The following is a 16,274-nucleotide window of genomic DNA, read 5'->3' on the forward strand; positions in this document are numbered from 1 at the left end:
ATAAAAAGTTGAAGATCTCAAGAAATGCTTCATTGGTTTGTCAATAATATTTATTGATGGTAATATTTACTTACTGTCTTCTGTGGGCAAAATATCAGCTACTATTAGAGGGTCAAAGTGATTTCAATCCTTGAAGTGACTATCTAATAGAAAATGTGTTAGAGAAAGCCTATACATGAAGCATAAATGTGAGATGGGCCTTTATCCTTTAACTTTCTCTTTGATGCTAAGCCCCAGAATATTATGTCCTTTTGACAATTTTAATGCCATTAGAGTTCCCAATGCAAGGAAAACTGCAATTAAAAAACTATCAGGGACTTCCCTGGTGGTCCAGTGGTTAAGCCTCTGTGCTTCCAATGCAGCGGGTGCGGGTTTGATCCCTGGTCGGGGAACCAAGATCCCACATGCTGCGGAGCATGGCCCAAAGAAGAAAGACCCCAAACTATCAGAACAAAACATAGTATGTTTACTGCAATTAAGAAACCTCACTCCTTAGAGAGGAATGTGGGGCTGGTGGGGAGAACAGAAGTAAAGAAGGGTAAATTGAAGATGGTTTTCATTAAAAATTAGCAGGTATAACTTAAGCTTACTACAAGAAATGCTATAAAATTCCTTGGTTCTCTTACTTATTATAACAGATGAGTACATTGTCCATGAAGGGATGACCCAGAGCTGGCCAGGTTTTGGTTATTTGAATTTTCACCTTTAAGTAAAGGATGAACTAAGGAGGAAGAATAATCGAACGTGTCACAACTCCATCTATTTAAGTTGTCCAGATTTTGCATGCTGGAGTATTTTAAGAAATTTATGAAAGTTGCACTTATTTTTGATTGAGAGTTATACATGTTTCACAGACATATGTTGGTTTATTTCAATTTTGATATTTTGCTTAAAATAATTTTGGTGTTTTCCTGATTTCTATTTCACATAAAAATAAATTTAGCCCGAACAGAAGATGATTGCTGACGAAGAGTGAAAGGCATATAATGTTATATCGCTAGAGGGAGAGGGGAATTAAGTGGTTTATTTCTTCAGGTTTTCAAATGGGTCTCAAATCTGAGAATAAAGGGACTCAAAGATAACCCCCAATTCATGGCTAAGAGGCCTCTGCCAACCAAACCTCTGTTTTTAAGGTTCACTCTGAATGATAACTCAGTGCAAACTTCTGGAACTCAGTTCATTTGTCTTAGAATCACCTGGTAGACCACACTTAGGTCTAAAATGAGCTTGTGGTTTTGGACGCATCAAGCCTGTAGCCTAGTTCCTAGCAAGGCTGTTTTGTAGGGTGGGCACCATTCTGGGGCCAGCTCCAGGGGTGCATACCCAGACCTGAGTAGGCCCCAACACCCACTCCCTTCTATAGTCACCCTAGCTCTTGGTCAGAGAGAAGGCTGCATTGTCTCAGCACCAACATGGGAGTGGAGAACCACTTTAGAATATATTAATGAGGTTTCTGTGAGCACCAGACAGATAAAACCCCTGGATCTACCACAGAGTGATTAGAGGGGATCCCAAACATGTCCTAGAACTAATTCCAACTGCCCACTTCATCAGATGTAAACTGAATGTAGATTAGCATTTCTAAGGTCTCTCCAGTTAAATGTCCATGTAAATGTCCAGTTGAACTCAGTTAATTGCTAGTGTTATTGTTAACAGAAGTAATGATCAAAGACCAAAGAGCTTGCTACATTCCAAGCAAATCAGTGAAATGTAAACTATAGCTCAGAACATCCTGACCATTTTTTAAAAATAGCAAAGATGGGCTTCCCTGGTGGCGCAGTGGTTGAGAGTCCGCCTGCCAATGCAGGGGACACGGGTTCGTGCCCCGGTCCGGGAAGATCCCACATGCCGCAGAGCAGCTGGGCCCGTGAGCCATGGCCACTGAGCCTGCGCGTCCGGAGCCTGTGCTCTGCTACGGGAGAGGTCGCAACAGTGAGAGGCCCGCATACCACAAAAAATAAATAAATAAAAATAAAAATAGCAAAGATGGAGGAAAATATGAGCACCCAGACTGAAAATGACAACAAAAAGATTATCAGTAAAATCATGAAAATCCAAATGATCTCAGATGTTTCCTCTGTAACAAGAAAGGCCAGAAGACAAAAGTATTTGTAGTACTTGTACTAGCATTATACAATTTTCAGGAGAAAAGATTAAGAGTGAAGGGATTTGACCACACTGAGTTGTATGAATAAAGGCAAGAACAAGGCAACCCCATGCATTCAGGGGCTCATAATAAACATCAACCACTCACTCTTGTTGAAGAAATTCACTGGGAAGAAACCATGAACGCCAAACCAATAAAATCCAGCATGGAAGAACTGACAAATGGCTCCATGGGGGTGCGCCTAACACCCAACCCATCACAGGAGTATGCAGAGAATCACACCTGATTGAACGTGCGTGCCACACTAACAATTCTGCAAGAAGAGAAATTAGGTGCTGTTCATTTCTCTAAAGGTGTCTGGATGAAACTTGAAAGCAAATGATTTCATAATGAATCATTATCATTCATTATGGGAATAAACCTGTAATTCAACAGAAGAATTTCCTCTCCCTCAGGCAATTTTACCCCAAGATTTATAAGTTCAATTAAATGCCAATGCATTAAAAATAAACTAACATTTAGGTAGAACTACACAAGAGTGTTACAAAATACAGCTAAACTGGATGTTTTGGGTGTTTGAGTAAATGGATGCTTTGTTTTCTACTTATATTTCTTCATGTTTTCAAAATCTTTCAAAATGAGTCTCACCTTGTAAAGGAACATCTAAACATAAAGGTAAGCCAGAATCATAGAAGGAGAGTTTCCTTGAATTTGACCACATACTTTCTCATCAAGATTCCTGAAGTGCAAAGTCTATCCTGAGATCTAAGGTCCAAATTGTCACCTGACTGCTTGTGTCATTGCCACGAACCAACCTCTACACAAAAATTGACCAATATCTTAATCCCTGGTCATCCCCTTCCTGGACTGCCTGTAGAGCCAGGAACCTAAGGCCCAGTGACACACAGCTGGGTCATCAGGCCTGAAGTTGCCCGTGGTTCAAACACAAGCCATATATAGGAAGACGAGAGAAAAACAACAAATAAACAAACTCTCAGAATCCAAGGGGGTAGCAGAAGGAGGAAAAGTGGAACAAAAAAAGAGACAAATGCAGAATGGTAATACGGGAGGGAGTGGTGGTAGGAAATGGGTCTGGTACCCATTAGTAATTTTATCTAAATAGCATTCGTTTTTTTTCCCCTGACCAATACTGAGTAAGCCCTATGAGCATGGCACTATGTGTTAAGCAATGAGAGGAACAAGATGAACTCAAATTTTACTCATGGGACGATGGAAGCAAGATCAATGCATATGGCTGGACAGGTCACACAATGGTGAACCTTGAGCAGTGACTCTCAAAGACACGGTGTGCGGACCAGCAGCATTGGCATACCCTTGGGAACTTGTCAGAAACACAAATTATCTGGTCCAACCCCAGACTTACAGAACAGAAACCTGGGGGTGTGGGCCCAGACATCTGAGTGTTAAGGGGCCCTCCAGGAGATTCGGATGCTACGGTGTGAGTTTGGAATGCCATTCATTTTGTAATCACTGTTGATGTTCTTAAGAAAATCTCCTGACAGAAGTAAAGTGTCTTGCAGAATTCACTCATTTCTAATTGGGACAAGAGTCATATGGGCTTGCAGCAGCCCTGGACTGAAAGGAAACATCTCCATCCCAGGATAAAGCAGGGTTATCTCCATTTGCACTGCAAATGAGACAAAATTCCAGAATGCCAATGTCATACTAGAGATTCTTTAAACTCCTGATTATTTAATCTGTTGCCAAGCAGATGTCTAGTTCTGAAACAGGTATGCCTAACAGTTCCCTCAGTGGCCTCCTGACCAACAAAACATCCCATGTTTCTAGCGCCTACTACATTTCACCGTTGAGAAAAACCACTGACAGGGAGTCATCATTTTCCAATCGCACATTTCAGTGGCTTTACAGACACATGTAAGAACAATGCATGAAACTGTAAGCAACAGAATTTTAAATCTCATGGGGTTTTGAAAATACTGCATTGTATGAAGCCTCACTCTGAGAAAAATCTCTTTAACTCTGAGGCTGTTTTCAAGTAACAAACCTTAATTAAAAAGTGTAAGTTACCTCAAATCCAGAGACCCTTAGCTTGCACCACTTTGTTAATTTAGGAGATTATTTCATATTTAAAGGATCACAACTGGTCTGTAATCACCATCTCTCTCTCTCTCTCTATATATAGGCTTGATTACAGATTGTTGACATTAAGTGGCATTAAGATGACCTTTGAAATATTACTTTCCCTTTCTATTAGAGGCTTTTGTGTAAGGTTTTGAAAAGGAAAGACTCATTAGACACCATTAAAATAGGATTTATTCCATATGTGTAACCAGTAATCAAGTAGAATATTACTCCCTCCCCTAATCAGCAATTTAGAGTGTTGAGAAGCACAAGTTCATATTCAAAGCAGTAATAACAGCAAACCTTTCCCAATCAGGTTTCTATACCATCACCAGTGTCAACAAAACCAAAACAGAAAGGAGTCTATGATGCTGGACACGCGTTTTAAAAATATACATTTGATTTCAATTAAGCCTCAGTGTTTACGACCCTTGGAAGAATAAGTTTTACAATTTCATCAGTCAAGACCAATTAATCCCATTAGCGACAGCTGATACTGCGTCATGCTGTGCAGCGCTGGGGACTGACTGATGAATTATATGCTAGTTTACAACTTCCAGGTACAGCCCAAAGACAACAGAGATGAAAGGCTTTGGTGGAAAGGTCAGCAAATATTTATAACACTGTGGATATAGTCAAGATGACTTCCACAGTAAGCCCAAGAGTTCAAGTCCACTTGAATCATGGCCATACCTGCAAAAGGTATAAATGAAAGATGGCTTCTTCTGTGACTCAGAAAGAGGGGGCCAAAGGCACGGCTGAGGGTCCAGAGCCACTCCACACATCTGAGAAGAGGCGAGAAATCTGACTCATGTGTTCAGCTGAGATTTATAAGTTTCCTTCCAGGACAGTGCTTCCCATCTTTATGTGCTCATAAGTCACTTGGGCATCTTATTAAAATACAGATTGTGATTCAGTAGGTGTGGAGTAGGGCCTGAGATTCTGCATTTCTAACCATCTCCTAGGTCATACTTCTAAATGTTGAATGTTCAAAGATTCCAGTTTGAGAAGTAAGGTTCTAGGGATCATGAAACCACCCTCAGGTTGAAAATGTACAGTTTGGTGGGATTGAAAGAAAAAAAAAGAGATAAAATTAAAAAAGAACTAGAGCAAGAATAAAAAAGTAAAGGGCTTACTTTTGATGAACCAAACTATTGCTGCTTTCTCCTGAAAAGTACAGAAGTCTAATTGTTAAACTTAGGTTGGGAAGAGAACAGAAAGTGTTGTCTGGGGGAAGAAAAGAAAGAAGAAGAAAAGTCAGGGGGAAAAAAGGACAAGAAATCAAAACAGAAAGACTGCAGAAGCATATTGGGACAATCTGATCTTGTTTCTCCTTCAGTCTCATTCGCATTTGGACATACGGCTTGCCTCGTGCCACCCTGTGGTTTCTGTTCCCAGTGCATTCTTATTAGGACTGGATGCTCCAGCAAATCTTACATATATCTGTACATCAGTTTGTATAAAGTGTTACATAAAGGGAGAAAAAGAAAATAATTCAAATGTTTTGAGGCTTTTAAAAAGTATCTAGGGCTTCCCTGGTGGCGCAGTGGTTGAGAGTCCGCCTGCCGATGCAGGGGACATGGGTTCGTGTCCCGGTCCGGGAAGATCCCACATGCCGCGGAGCAGCTGGGACCGTGAGCCATGGCCGCTGAGCCTGTGCGTCCGGAGCCTGTGCTCCGCAACGGGAGAGGCCACAACAGTGAGAGGCCCGCGTACAGCAAACAAACAAACAAAAAGTATCTAGTTCATGAATTTATTAAACTGAATAATATGGAGTTCCTTCCTCTCCATGCTTCATTCAGACTATTAATTCTGTAACGAGGATGGAGAAGATGTCTCTGCAGGTTCTCACTTTGTGATTTTACTCATGTTTTCAGTCGAATCACCTTCTCATCCATAACGGAAGAAGGTACCCACAGAAAACGAGTTTCTATGTTTCCTTTTGGTTGTTAAAGGTAATAGCTGATTTTAAAATATTTCAAAGTTCTACCAAGAGAAGCAGCGGCCTCACTGGAAAATTATTTAAAATTGTGGTAGGGTAACCCTGGTTAATTTGATATTTCTCTTTACTTCAAGGAAATCAGTGCACTCCCAAGTGATTTTCCAAAGATTCCAAATACCTAAATAGATTTGCACTTGCATTTCCTAGGACAGCCTTCAAAGTTTCCCGGTCCCTTGGCTTGGCTGGGGCAGCCAGAGTGGGGAAGAGACTGACACTTTGGCCTCAATGAGTCAACCGCTTCAGTGCATGCCCCTCATCTGGCATTCTGAAATGGCCTACTATACTCATTTATCCGGATTTTCTGGAACTATTAAAGTTTTGTAGAATTAATATAAAAACCTTTCTGTAATGTTTTCCTAAACTGTAATAAAGAGATCCCAGTTACTATGTTTCTCCTTCTTATACTAGTGTACAAAATGAATCTATTAACTAGCTCATAAATGCAACTTCCTGGCATGTTGTGCTTCTTGTTTTTGATTAAGAAATCTGTATAAAACAAAGGTTACCTAAATGGGCAGTGTGTATGTGTTTCTTATTGGTTTAAGGCAATTTGTTGTTTTTTAACATTTTGGGTCATGGGCAGCAGCTGATCTTTAAAAGGACACTCTACATGAGGTGGCAAAATAAATAAGGGTGTAACATGAAAACTGAAAATGGAAAAAATGTTTTGGAGAAGCTACATGACAATGTAGAGAGAAATATGTTATTTTTGTGCCAACATTTGAACCATATTAAATTTTTATGGAAATTATCAAGTGTCTGGTTTATAAAAATTGAAAGGAGCTGGGGATAAATGGAACCTCATCATGGGCATTATATTCACAACTGGAAAAGGAATACTCCACAGTGCAACACTGATATTTAAAACATATCATATGGCTGTCTCCGGTTATTCAACAAATATAAAGTATCATCTATTATTCATGTTGTGTCAATACAATGCCAGAAAACTACAATGTCAAGCAAATAATTATTCCGTGAGTGGGTAAATAATGGAAAACTGGTTGTTTGGGGGTTGTTTAAACATAACAATAAGTTGCCTGAATTTTGTTGTTGTTTATTAGCATTGATTTCATGCAGTCTGCAAATATATATCCACTAGAGCATGAATCCTTCAGAGGTTCACAATCAGACCTCAATAAATGCACTTTGATTACATGCCAGTAGAGCAAATATATTTAAGGCTATGTCGTTGGCCCTGAATAAATATACCTAAAAGAAATCAAACTATTTAATTTTCTGTGTATCTGTGTTTCTGGCCACCACATAGTCATATACAATTCCATATACATGGATCTACAAAAGCACAGTACTTCTATTAAGTATATATAAAGCCTACATACAAAAGCAACTGTCATGTATTTTGCTACTCTATATTAAAGAAAACAATTTTTCCAATTTTTTAAGTATCAGTCTATATACCAATGGACCAGGGAATACTGAGTTTCTTGTACATTCAGCACTTTATAGGCTGTGTGGATGATACAAAAGAACCACCAGGCTCCATCCTACCTTTTCTGCATTCACAGTACATTCCAGGAGATAGACATATACTCAGAACAAATTCTGAATCTGACCCAGCCTACTCCAACACCCTCAGATTATTTTCTATATACTAAAGGTGAGGAAAACAGAGATATTGGAGGAATCATCTTTTGGATTTTAGGCATTATTTTTTGCATTTTAGAAAAATGGCAGAAACATTCTCTAAAACTCTAGTTTCTCTTAAAGGTCTCTCAAATTTCAGAAGACAGATAGGGATAGATGAAGTAAAAGAGAACTAAGTAAGCAAAAGCAAAGGAGAAGTAGAAAAACAGAAACAGAGAAGGAGAGAGAGAGGCTACGGGTCAAAGAAGGTCTTGGCATGTATGCGGTCAGGCCTGTCCCCTCCCCTCTCTCCTCCCACCCTTCCCACTGGACTCCAGGCCAGTCCAGCTGCGGTTCCCTAATTAAGCAGCATGCTCTGCTTTGCCTCTGCCTCCGCTTGTGCTACTCCCTGTGCCTGGTGACATCCTACTGAACCTTTAGCTTGGTGTCACCTCCTCTGTGATGCCTTCCTTTATGCTTTCACCAAGGCACAATGGACCACTCCCTACACACACACACCAAGCCTTGCCCACTGCCTTGGTAATGCCTGGAGATACACTAATTGGATTGTTTGTCTCCCCCAGTAGGCTGTGAGCTTTATGAGGATAAGGGACTGAGTCTTATTAATCTTTTTATGGCCAGCACTGGGTACAGTGCTTGGCATATGCTCAAAGTGACCACAGATTATTTGCTAAATAAATGCTAAATGAAATGGAGAGAATGAACTCTTTGTATAAAAAGCATATTGATTTCCTAGACTTCCTTGTGTAGTAAGCTCATTAAGGCCTTTTAATTAGGTAGGGCCAGTTACCATTCTTGATGACATCAAATGGTCAACATTGCAAAAGCTGTAAAATGCTTTATGGGTTTTGCTCTATTTTAATGTTCTATAGAATTACTGTAAAACATATAATTATTTTAATATCTAATCACATGGGGAAACAATACTAATAACAACATATGGCTGTATTTTTTTGTAGATGCAATGCATTAACTTCTTTACTGATGTTCTGAGAAATCTGTAGCAATACTGGTGAAGGGAGTGAGTGGTCTTCCTACCACACCAACTTGAGCTAAACATACACAGACCCATTGGGAACATGTTATTACCAGTAATTCAAGGCACATAAATGTGTGCCTTCTTCATTCATAAAGGAAAAGAAACTGTTGTAAATTGCCCTAAGCTGAGCTAATATGCTCTCAAATATGCCAGGAAAGAGCCTCGTGCAAAGAAAAAAGATCTTTGGGACCTTGCCCTGAACTGCCTGAGTCAAATATCTCCAAAGAGCAGGTTAATCAATTTCCCATGCCATGCCTCTGCTCACCATCCTATAGCCAGCCTCTCTGAATGGGAGGCAGCCATTACAGCCCCATATAATCCCAGGTTATAACCATGCCTAAACCCAGAGCTTTCTGTATTCAGAGTGCAAGGGGCTGTCGCAAGGCCTTGGCTCTGCCTTTCCTGTTGGCAGTGGACTGGCTCCCCTGTAATTGTCTTTGACTGCAAAGAGGAGAAATGCCACTGCTTGCCTTCAGTTTTATTAAGAATTGGCATGCTTGGTTTAACAGAGCTAAGCAATATATTTATTTACTATGGTGTTTCCCAAAATGATTGCTGAATTCTGTCATCTCTTGACTGAGAAACTGTTTGTGGGTTGCAACAGAATGTATGCTAACATACATACAGCAACACAAACTTCCAAGACAAACTGTTTAAGTCAATTTGCTATCATACAGGCACACAGGTGCAAATATGTGCATATGTACGTGTGGGTACAGCCATGGGCACACACTAACACTTGCACACATATCCCACACAGATTCTGTAATAAACGTGTATATTTAAGATCTGTGTGCAGGGGTATAGAGGCAAGCATGAATTTGCCAAGAGAGAAAAGGAAATTCACACACGAAGAGAATAATTTACCATAAATTGGCCCACACTGAATTTACTCCAAAAAACAGAGTGCAAGATGCCAAATTTTTAATGGCTCTTACTTTTCCAGATCTGGCCCTGACAAGCTTTGGAAGAGATGCAAGTGGGCAGGAAAGATGGGATTAAAAAATTATATCTTAAGCCTTTTCACTTTCAAATGTAAAATTTCCACCACTGTGACAGGAGGAAAGAGTGTGGCAGGGATATTTTCCTGACACCATGCTTTTCTCAACAAAAAGCCGTCGATTTTCATTATGCATTGCTTAAATATAAGTTCTGTACTTGCTAAAAGTCATCTGTGTCTGGCTGCTTAAAAAAGAAGCAGATATGAAAATAATGGAACTAAAACCTTGCATTAGCCCTGGCAGCCATTACAAAGGTGTGAGCGCAGAGGGATGCAGCTTCACAGTCCGAGAACTGACAATCCTTTGTGACAACCCACAAGATTTGTCAAGGCCACTCACTCACTTGCTTCCAAAGTGCATCATCTCCAATATTCTTTCTTTCACAGCTGAGCTTTTCTGCATGGCTTTCCCATCACATGCCTGACTGGCAAGTAGCAGGTGCTCAGAAAATCTCCCAATCCTTCTACTTGCTCTTCTTCCTGGTTCTGATTTTAAACTACCTATCCCATCTCTGAGCCCTTCTCCTTTTTGTTTTGTTGAGAAAATCACCTTCCTATATATATGCCCATGGTTCACCCATGGGCAAGAAACTATCATCAAATTCATTAACCCCTTCCAAGTGTGACCTTTTAGGTATTGAGACCCACAGAGTATTCAATCACTGTATGCATGCACTGAGTCTGATCCCCACAATTCTTAAGCAAATACCTTGGCTAAGAATTGTAATCTCAATCCCCTTGACTATTCTACTTAATGCAACTTCAACCCTCCCCTCCCTGGCCCTGAACATGACTCCATTTATCACAAGAATAATAGGGCTACATAAAATATTACCTAAAATTGTCAAGTTTGTGGTATACGTGGATCATCTCAGATGTTTTAATTTGATGAATTTAAAATACAATTGTTTCTTATTCTCCAAAGAAGTAAAAAAATGAGTAAAAGATATTGTTTCTAAGATATGTTTCTTGCTTTATGTCCTTAGCCATCTTACAGAGCCAACAATCCTGACGTGAAAATACTTAGCACAGAGTAAATTCCCAATAAAAGTTAACCATTATTACCATCACCTTTCATGTATTCAAATTATCTAGTATTATTATCCCCATTTTACAAGTGAAGAAAATCGAGGCCTAGAGAAGTCAGGTGATTTGCCACAGACATAGAGCTAGTGTCAGGTGGATAACCAGAATCATGGCCTTCTCGCTCAATTATTTAACCATTTCCTCTATACAACGCCAAGGTAATGTTATTTCTCAAGAAGTTAAAGAGATAAAGGAAAAAATATGCTTTGGAAGGAATCCAAACACGCTTTTTCTTTTGCCCCTTTACGAAGTAAACAATATTAGTAGTTTAAATTCACTACAGAAAATACCATCAACTATCCTAAATTATACCAATCATTCTCACCAAAGTCTGAGCATAAAGGGAAGTCATTGATAGTGACTAAAAAGTATTGTGAGCCTTATGTTCTTGGGATAATCTTTTGTTTTAATAACTGTAATTCTCAAATTAAAAAAAAAAAAAGTGGTATGCATCTGTAAATCACTCAGATGCTTATGCTGCTGGAAACAAATACAACATCAGACCTAATGTGAAATAGTCAACCTGAGCATTCTGAAAGAACTTCAAGGCTGCATACTCAGCCAAACAATAAAATACAGCATGAACCCTTAACTCATTTCACCAAATGAAGGGGCTCCTGAATTTACTACTAATTTACCAGTGGTGACAAAACTTAGTCCTTCTTAGATGCCTATGTGGCTAAGCCTTTCTTCAAAGTAACTTTTCTTATGGAGAAAAGAAAGATGTCTTAGCAGTTCCCATAATCTAATAGGTGCCTAACATGTATTAGGTGCTCAATAAATGTTTTTATTGAAAAATGGTGAATGATTGAATATTTGCCTAAATATTTGTCGTAGCACTTCTAACTTGAAGCAAAATTCATCCAGAAAGAGGAAAACAGTTCACTTTACTTTGTTGGATATATGGATCCTAACTGTATCACATCAGAAATCACAGGGTTATCAACTGTTAAACTTGGCCTAGACCTCTCCTCTGAGCTCCAGGTCGCACTGCCTATTCAATATCTCTGTATACTGATGGTCCAAGGTACCTCAAAGTAAATATTCCAACATTTAACAATGACCTTTCCCCCAAAACACAGCTTCACTCCTTGCTCTCTATTTACCCAACAGTACAGCCCAGCACATGGAAGTAACCCTTGACAGCCCTCTTTCACACACCCATCTCTAATATCTAGGTCCTTAGAAGTATCTCTCAAACATGTCTACTTCTCTCCATCAACATCTGACCTCCCCTAGACTAAGCCACCAACTTCTCCCATGTGGTCTACCTCAGTAATCTCCTAATACGTCTCCCCCTCCCACTTGTGCCCTCATCCACCATGTAGTCTCCATGCTGCTGCCAGAGTAATTGGTTGAAAACTACAAATCTGATCATGTCAGTCCCGTGTCAAATTCTTTAAAGGTTTCTCATTGGTTTTGGGATAAAGACCAAAGCCTAACCATGGCTTCCAAGGACTTGCTTTTATCTGGCTCCTGCCTACTCTTCAGCCTCATCCTCACCTCACCCTCCTCTCCTTCGCTCCTTCGGCTTCAGCCACGTTGGTCTTTCAGTTCCTTGAGCCGTCATGCCCTTTCTTACTTCAAGGCATTTGCACATGCTACTTCCTTGGCCTGGAAAAATGTTTTCCTCCTATTTCCCTGGTTAAATATGACTCATCTTTTCGAGCTTAGCTTAAAAATACCTTTTCCAGGAAAGCAGTCTCTGTCCCCAAGCTTAGGCTTAGTCTCCCATGTATATGCCCTTATAACATCCTCACAGACCGTGAGCTCCTTTAGGAAGGGGACCAGGATGGTCCTTTTCATGATGCACTGGTGTGCACAGAAAGCTCCTAATGTAGATTTGTTGAATGATGAACAAATGCATTATTATATATTAAAATACAAGCTATTTATATTAAAATGCTTTCTCTTCCTCCTTCCCTTCCTTCCTTTCTCTTTTTAAAACCATGTTGTTAGGGCTTAAAATCCACTCAGAATAACTATGGACTCATAGGAGCAGTGCTTCTTCTAACGAACAAGGGGGAATAATAAAAGATGAGTGGAACTTAAGAACAGACCCTCATGTCTGGAGAAAAAAAATATTTGTGAAACTCTCTATAATTTCGAAGTGCTACATGAAATGCAAATGTTTTCTAGATTCCAACTGCACACACAGAAATATCTCAACTCATTTTGACAAAGTTATCCACCAGGGAGATGAATAAATAGCTTCACTAAATATATATGGTGCAATTATACCCAGCAATAAGTGACAATAGGTCTTGCTTTATAGTAATCTAAAAATTCAAAGCCCAGTTATTTCAGCTGCTCAGTAAATAATACTGAAAAGATGTGGTGGAAAGCAACTTAAGAGCAGACTGTATTAGTAAATGCTAATGATCGCTTTATGATCCACAGAGCCACTTCTTTTTCTTCTGAAAGAAAGCTTTTTGTAAATTAAGAAAAAAAAAATAGACATCCATGAGCTACAGCCAAGAACAAAATGAAAGCAGGGAGTACTCCTTTTGATCTTTCAAGAGTAGTATTTAGTTAAAGAATGTATGCTGGACTACAGAAAAACACCACCAGAAACATGAGCGATTGGGACCTGAAAAATACAGTCGTTGGCAGCTGGCCTTTTAAAAATATATTTTTAAGGAAAAAAAAAAGGACTTGTCTCATAGCTCCAAATTTCAGGGCAAACTGACACTGACTTTAATGAAAGTGGTCAGTTTCAGACTTCTTTTTTGGAATTCAGAAGCACTGTAAGTAATTGGTACAATTAGCAGTTTAGATATGCAAATCAAATTCAAACTTGAAATGACTGAGATGGAAAAGCAACCTCAACAAGAAAAAAAGAAGGAAGGAGAGGAGAGAGAAGCACGACAAAAACAACACTGGTCCTTCCGGATGATGAGGTCAGCTGAAGCCACAGTAAAGATAGATGGGGACACTGCTGATCTCTTTAAGACAAACCCATTGAAGGTGAGAGGCAAAGGGGGAAGCTGCCTAGCCACAGGTCTAACTAGACCAAGATAATCTGGACAACAATCAACAAGCCTGAGCTGGAACTGCTGCCCTATTTAGAGCTCTTGTTTGCACGCTCTCTGGACTTGTGGTGTTTATTATATTTCTAATTTGAGCAAACCATGTAAGCTTTCGGCACCTCAAAAAAAAAAAAATCGTATGGCCAATAAAAATGTTTATTCAAGGGGAAAAAAAGTTAGCTCAAAGGCAACAGCTTCCTACCTTCTTAGCCACCTTACTACTGGGGAATGGTAATCTACCTCGCTGCTCTTCTGCCTATCTGGGATCCACCCACTAGAGGCCCACTTGAACCCGAAGCCTCCAAAGGGTAGCACCACTCCAGGATCCCATAGCACTCTCTGATCTTCTGGACGCAACCAGGCTCACCCAATTTGTATTTTCTTTGCCCACTGTATTTCTCCTTCATAATTCTTTACTCATCTGCCATTAAATAAAAATTTCAGTAATCGTCTGCATAATGGCTATCTCCTGAGCTCTTTCTTGTCCGTACCCCTGTTTCCAGAGCCTAGCACAGTGCTTGGAACTTGTCAGGTGCTCACTAAATGAAATGGAAAAATCTGGGATTGATGGGTAATATTAGGTCAGATCATCCAAATGTCAAAGCTACTCTCGATCGTCATTTATTCAATGACCAAAAATCAATTACCAAAAGTTTATTAATTATTGTATGGAGACAATGCATAAGACCCGAAGCAATCAGCTACCAAGTGGTATCCTAGGACAGTGCTTCTCAGACTTTAACGTGCTCACAAATCTCCTGAATAATTCATTATAAGGCTGACTCTGATTCAGCAGGTCTGGAATGGGGTCTGAGAGTCTACATTTCTAAAAAAAAACTCCCAAGAGATGCTGATGGTCCTCAGGCCACATTTTGTGTAGTAAGTTCCTACAGGTCAAATTGACAACTCAGACACAGCTTTCCCCCAACATGAATCTTATTTATTTTGCATTAAAAAAGAAATCACATTGTGATTATTACCTAGGTGGTTCCTGGTGTAGGTATTCACAGATGTCGTCTTGGGAGGATGAAGGATCACCACTTCTTGATTTCCTCTGGGACCTGGGGTCTGTACACATGTTCTCTGGTGAACTCTATCTCACCAGAAAATTTAGCCATGTCCTCATTACCCCAACAAAAGGTTTACTTGTGTCAAGAGAACTTGGCCAGGAAAAAAAGTGAACTTGGATTTTCTATAGGACATACTTTTATGATAAAATCTCTTGAGAATATTTGTCTTTTTTTAGTTCTTTTGACAAATTAGTGCATATGCAGCACGTCAGTGTTTATAAAACACAGAGGGTCCTCTTTATCTATTAGCATTTCTTTCCATTTCTGTGATCAATATTGCATAAAACTTTTTTCCAGCAGTTTCCAAGCCATTGTGGAAAGCCTGGAACAGGCTGACAGATATTGATATTTTGATCTTTCTTTTTTTTTTTTTTTTTTTTGCGGTACGCGGGCCTCTCACTGTTGTGGCCTCTCCCGTTGCGGAGCACAGGCTCCAGACGCGCAGGCTCAGTGGCCCTGGCTCACGGGCCTAGCCGCTCTGCGGCATGTGGGATCTTCCTGGACCGGGGCACGAGCCCGTGTCCCCTGCATCGGCAGGCGGACTCTCAACCACTGCGCCACCAGAGAAGCCCCTGATATTTTGATCTTTTATACCAACTTCCACATCTATTAATTTTCAATGATTCTTTTGTAAAGTGACAGAGTTTGGGTTGTTTCCTCAAACAATGACACAATAATGTAGATGTTTTCTGTAGGCAATACCTGAACATCTCTTTGTTCACATGGTCTTGCCTCATACCACAATACAAAGAGCGGATCTATGTTTAATGATTTTTCTATGGATTAAAGGTAAAGAGTTTTAAATATCTCTTTGATAACAATTCTTTTGCTAGTACTTGATGCAGCTCTCCTAGAGGAGTACTGCCAATGGTAATTAGATTTACTTATGTATATCCCTCCTCCACCTCCAAGACACACACACACACACACACACACATAGCATGCATTTGCTGAAAAAGTCAACATGTGGCTTTATGTCTGTAGTACACCAATCAACATATCAAAAACCAAATTTAGAATCCTAATTCACAATACCACTTTTTTCCTTTTTTTCTCCTCTTAGAGTAAATTAAATTCACTCTTTGTTGGAAGGAAATGTGAAATGTGCTTCACACATATATTTAACACTAATCTGTTCTCCCTACTTTAATTATGCTTTGAATTTCTGTGGGATCTTATATCCCAGGGACTCAATTTACTTTTATAAATATTCATTGATTCTTTTCCTCC

General features: G+C 39.7%; 1 protein-coding gene across 3 annotated transcripts in view; it reads right to left on the reverse strand.

Annotated features, from left to right (window-relative positions):
- Positions 1 to 16,274, reverse strand: part of GLIS3 (GLIS family zinc finger 3) — a 504,645-nt gene that overhangs the window by 108,241 nt on the left and 380,130 nt on the right. The gene's annotated exons all lie outside the window — the stretch shown is intronic.

The sequence above is a fragment of the Globicephala melas genome, chromosome 6 (genome assembly GCF_963455315.2).
Source record: "Globicephala melas chromosome 6, mGloMel1.2, whole genome shotgun sequence".
In the NCBI taxonomy this organism is placed as follows: Eukaryota; Metazoa; Chordata; class Mammalia; order Artiodactyla; family Delphinidae; genus Globicephala; species Globicephala melas.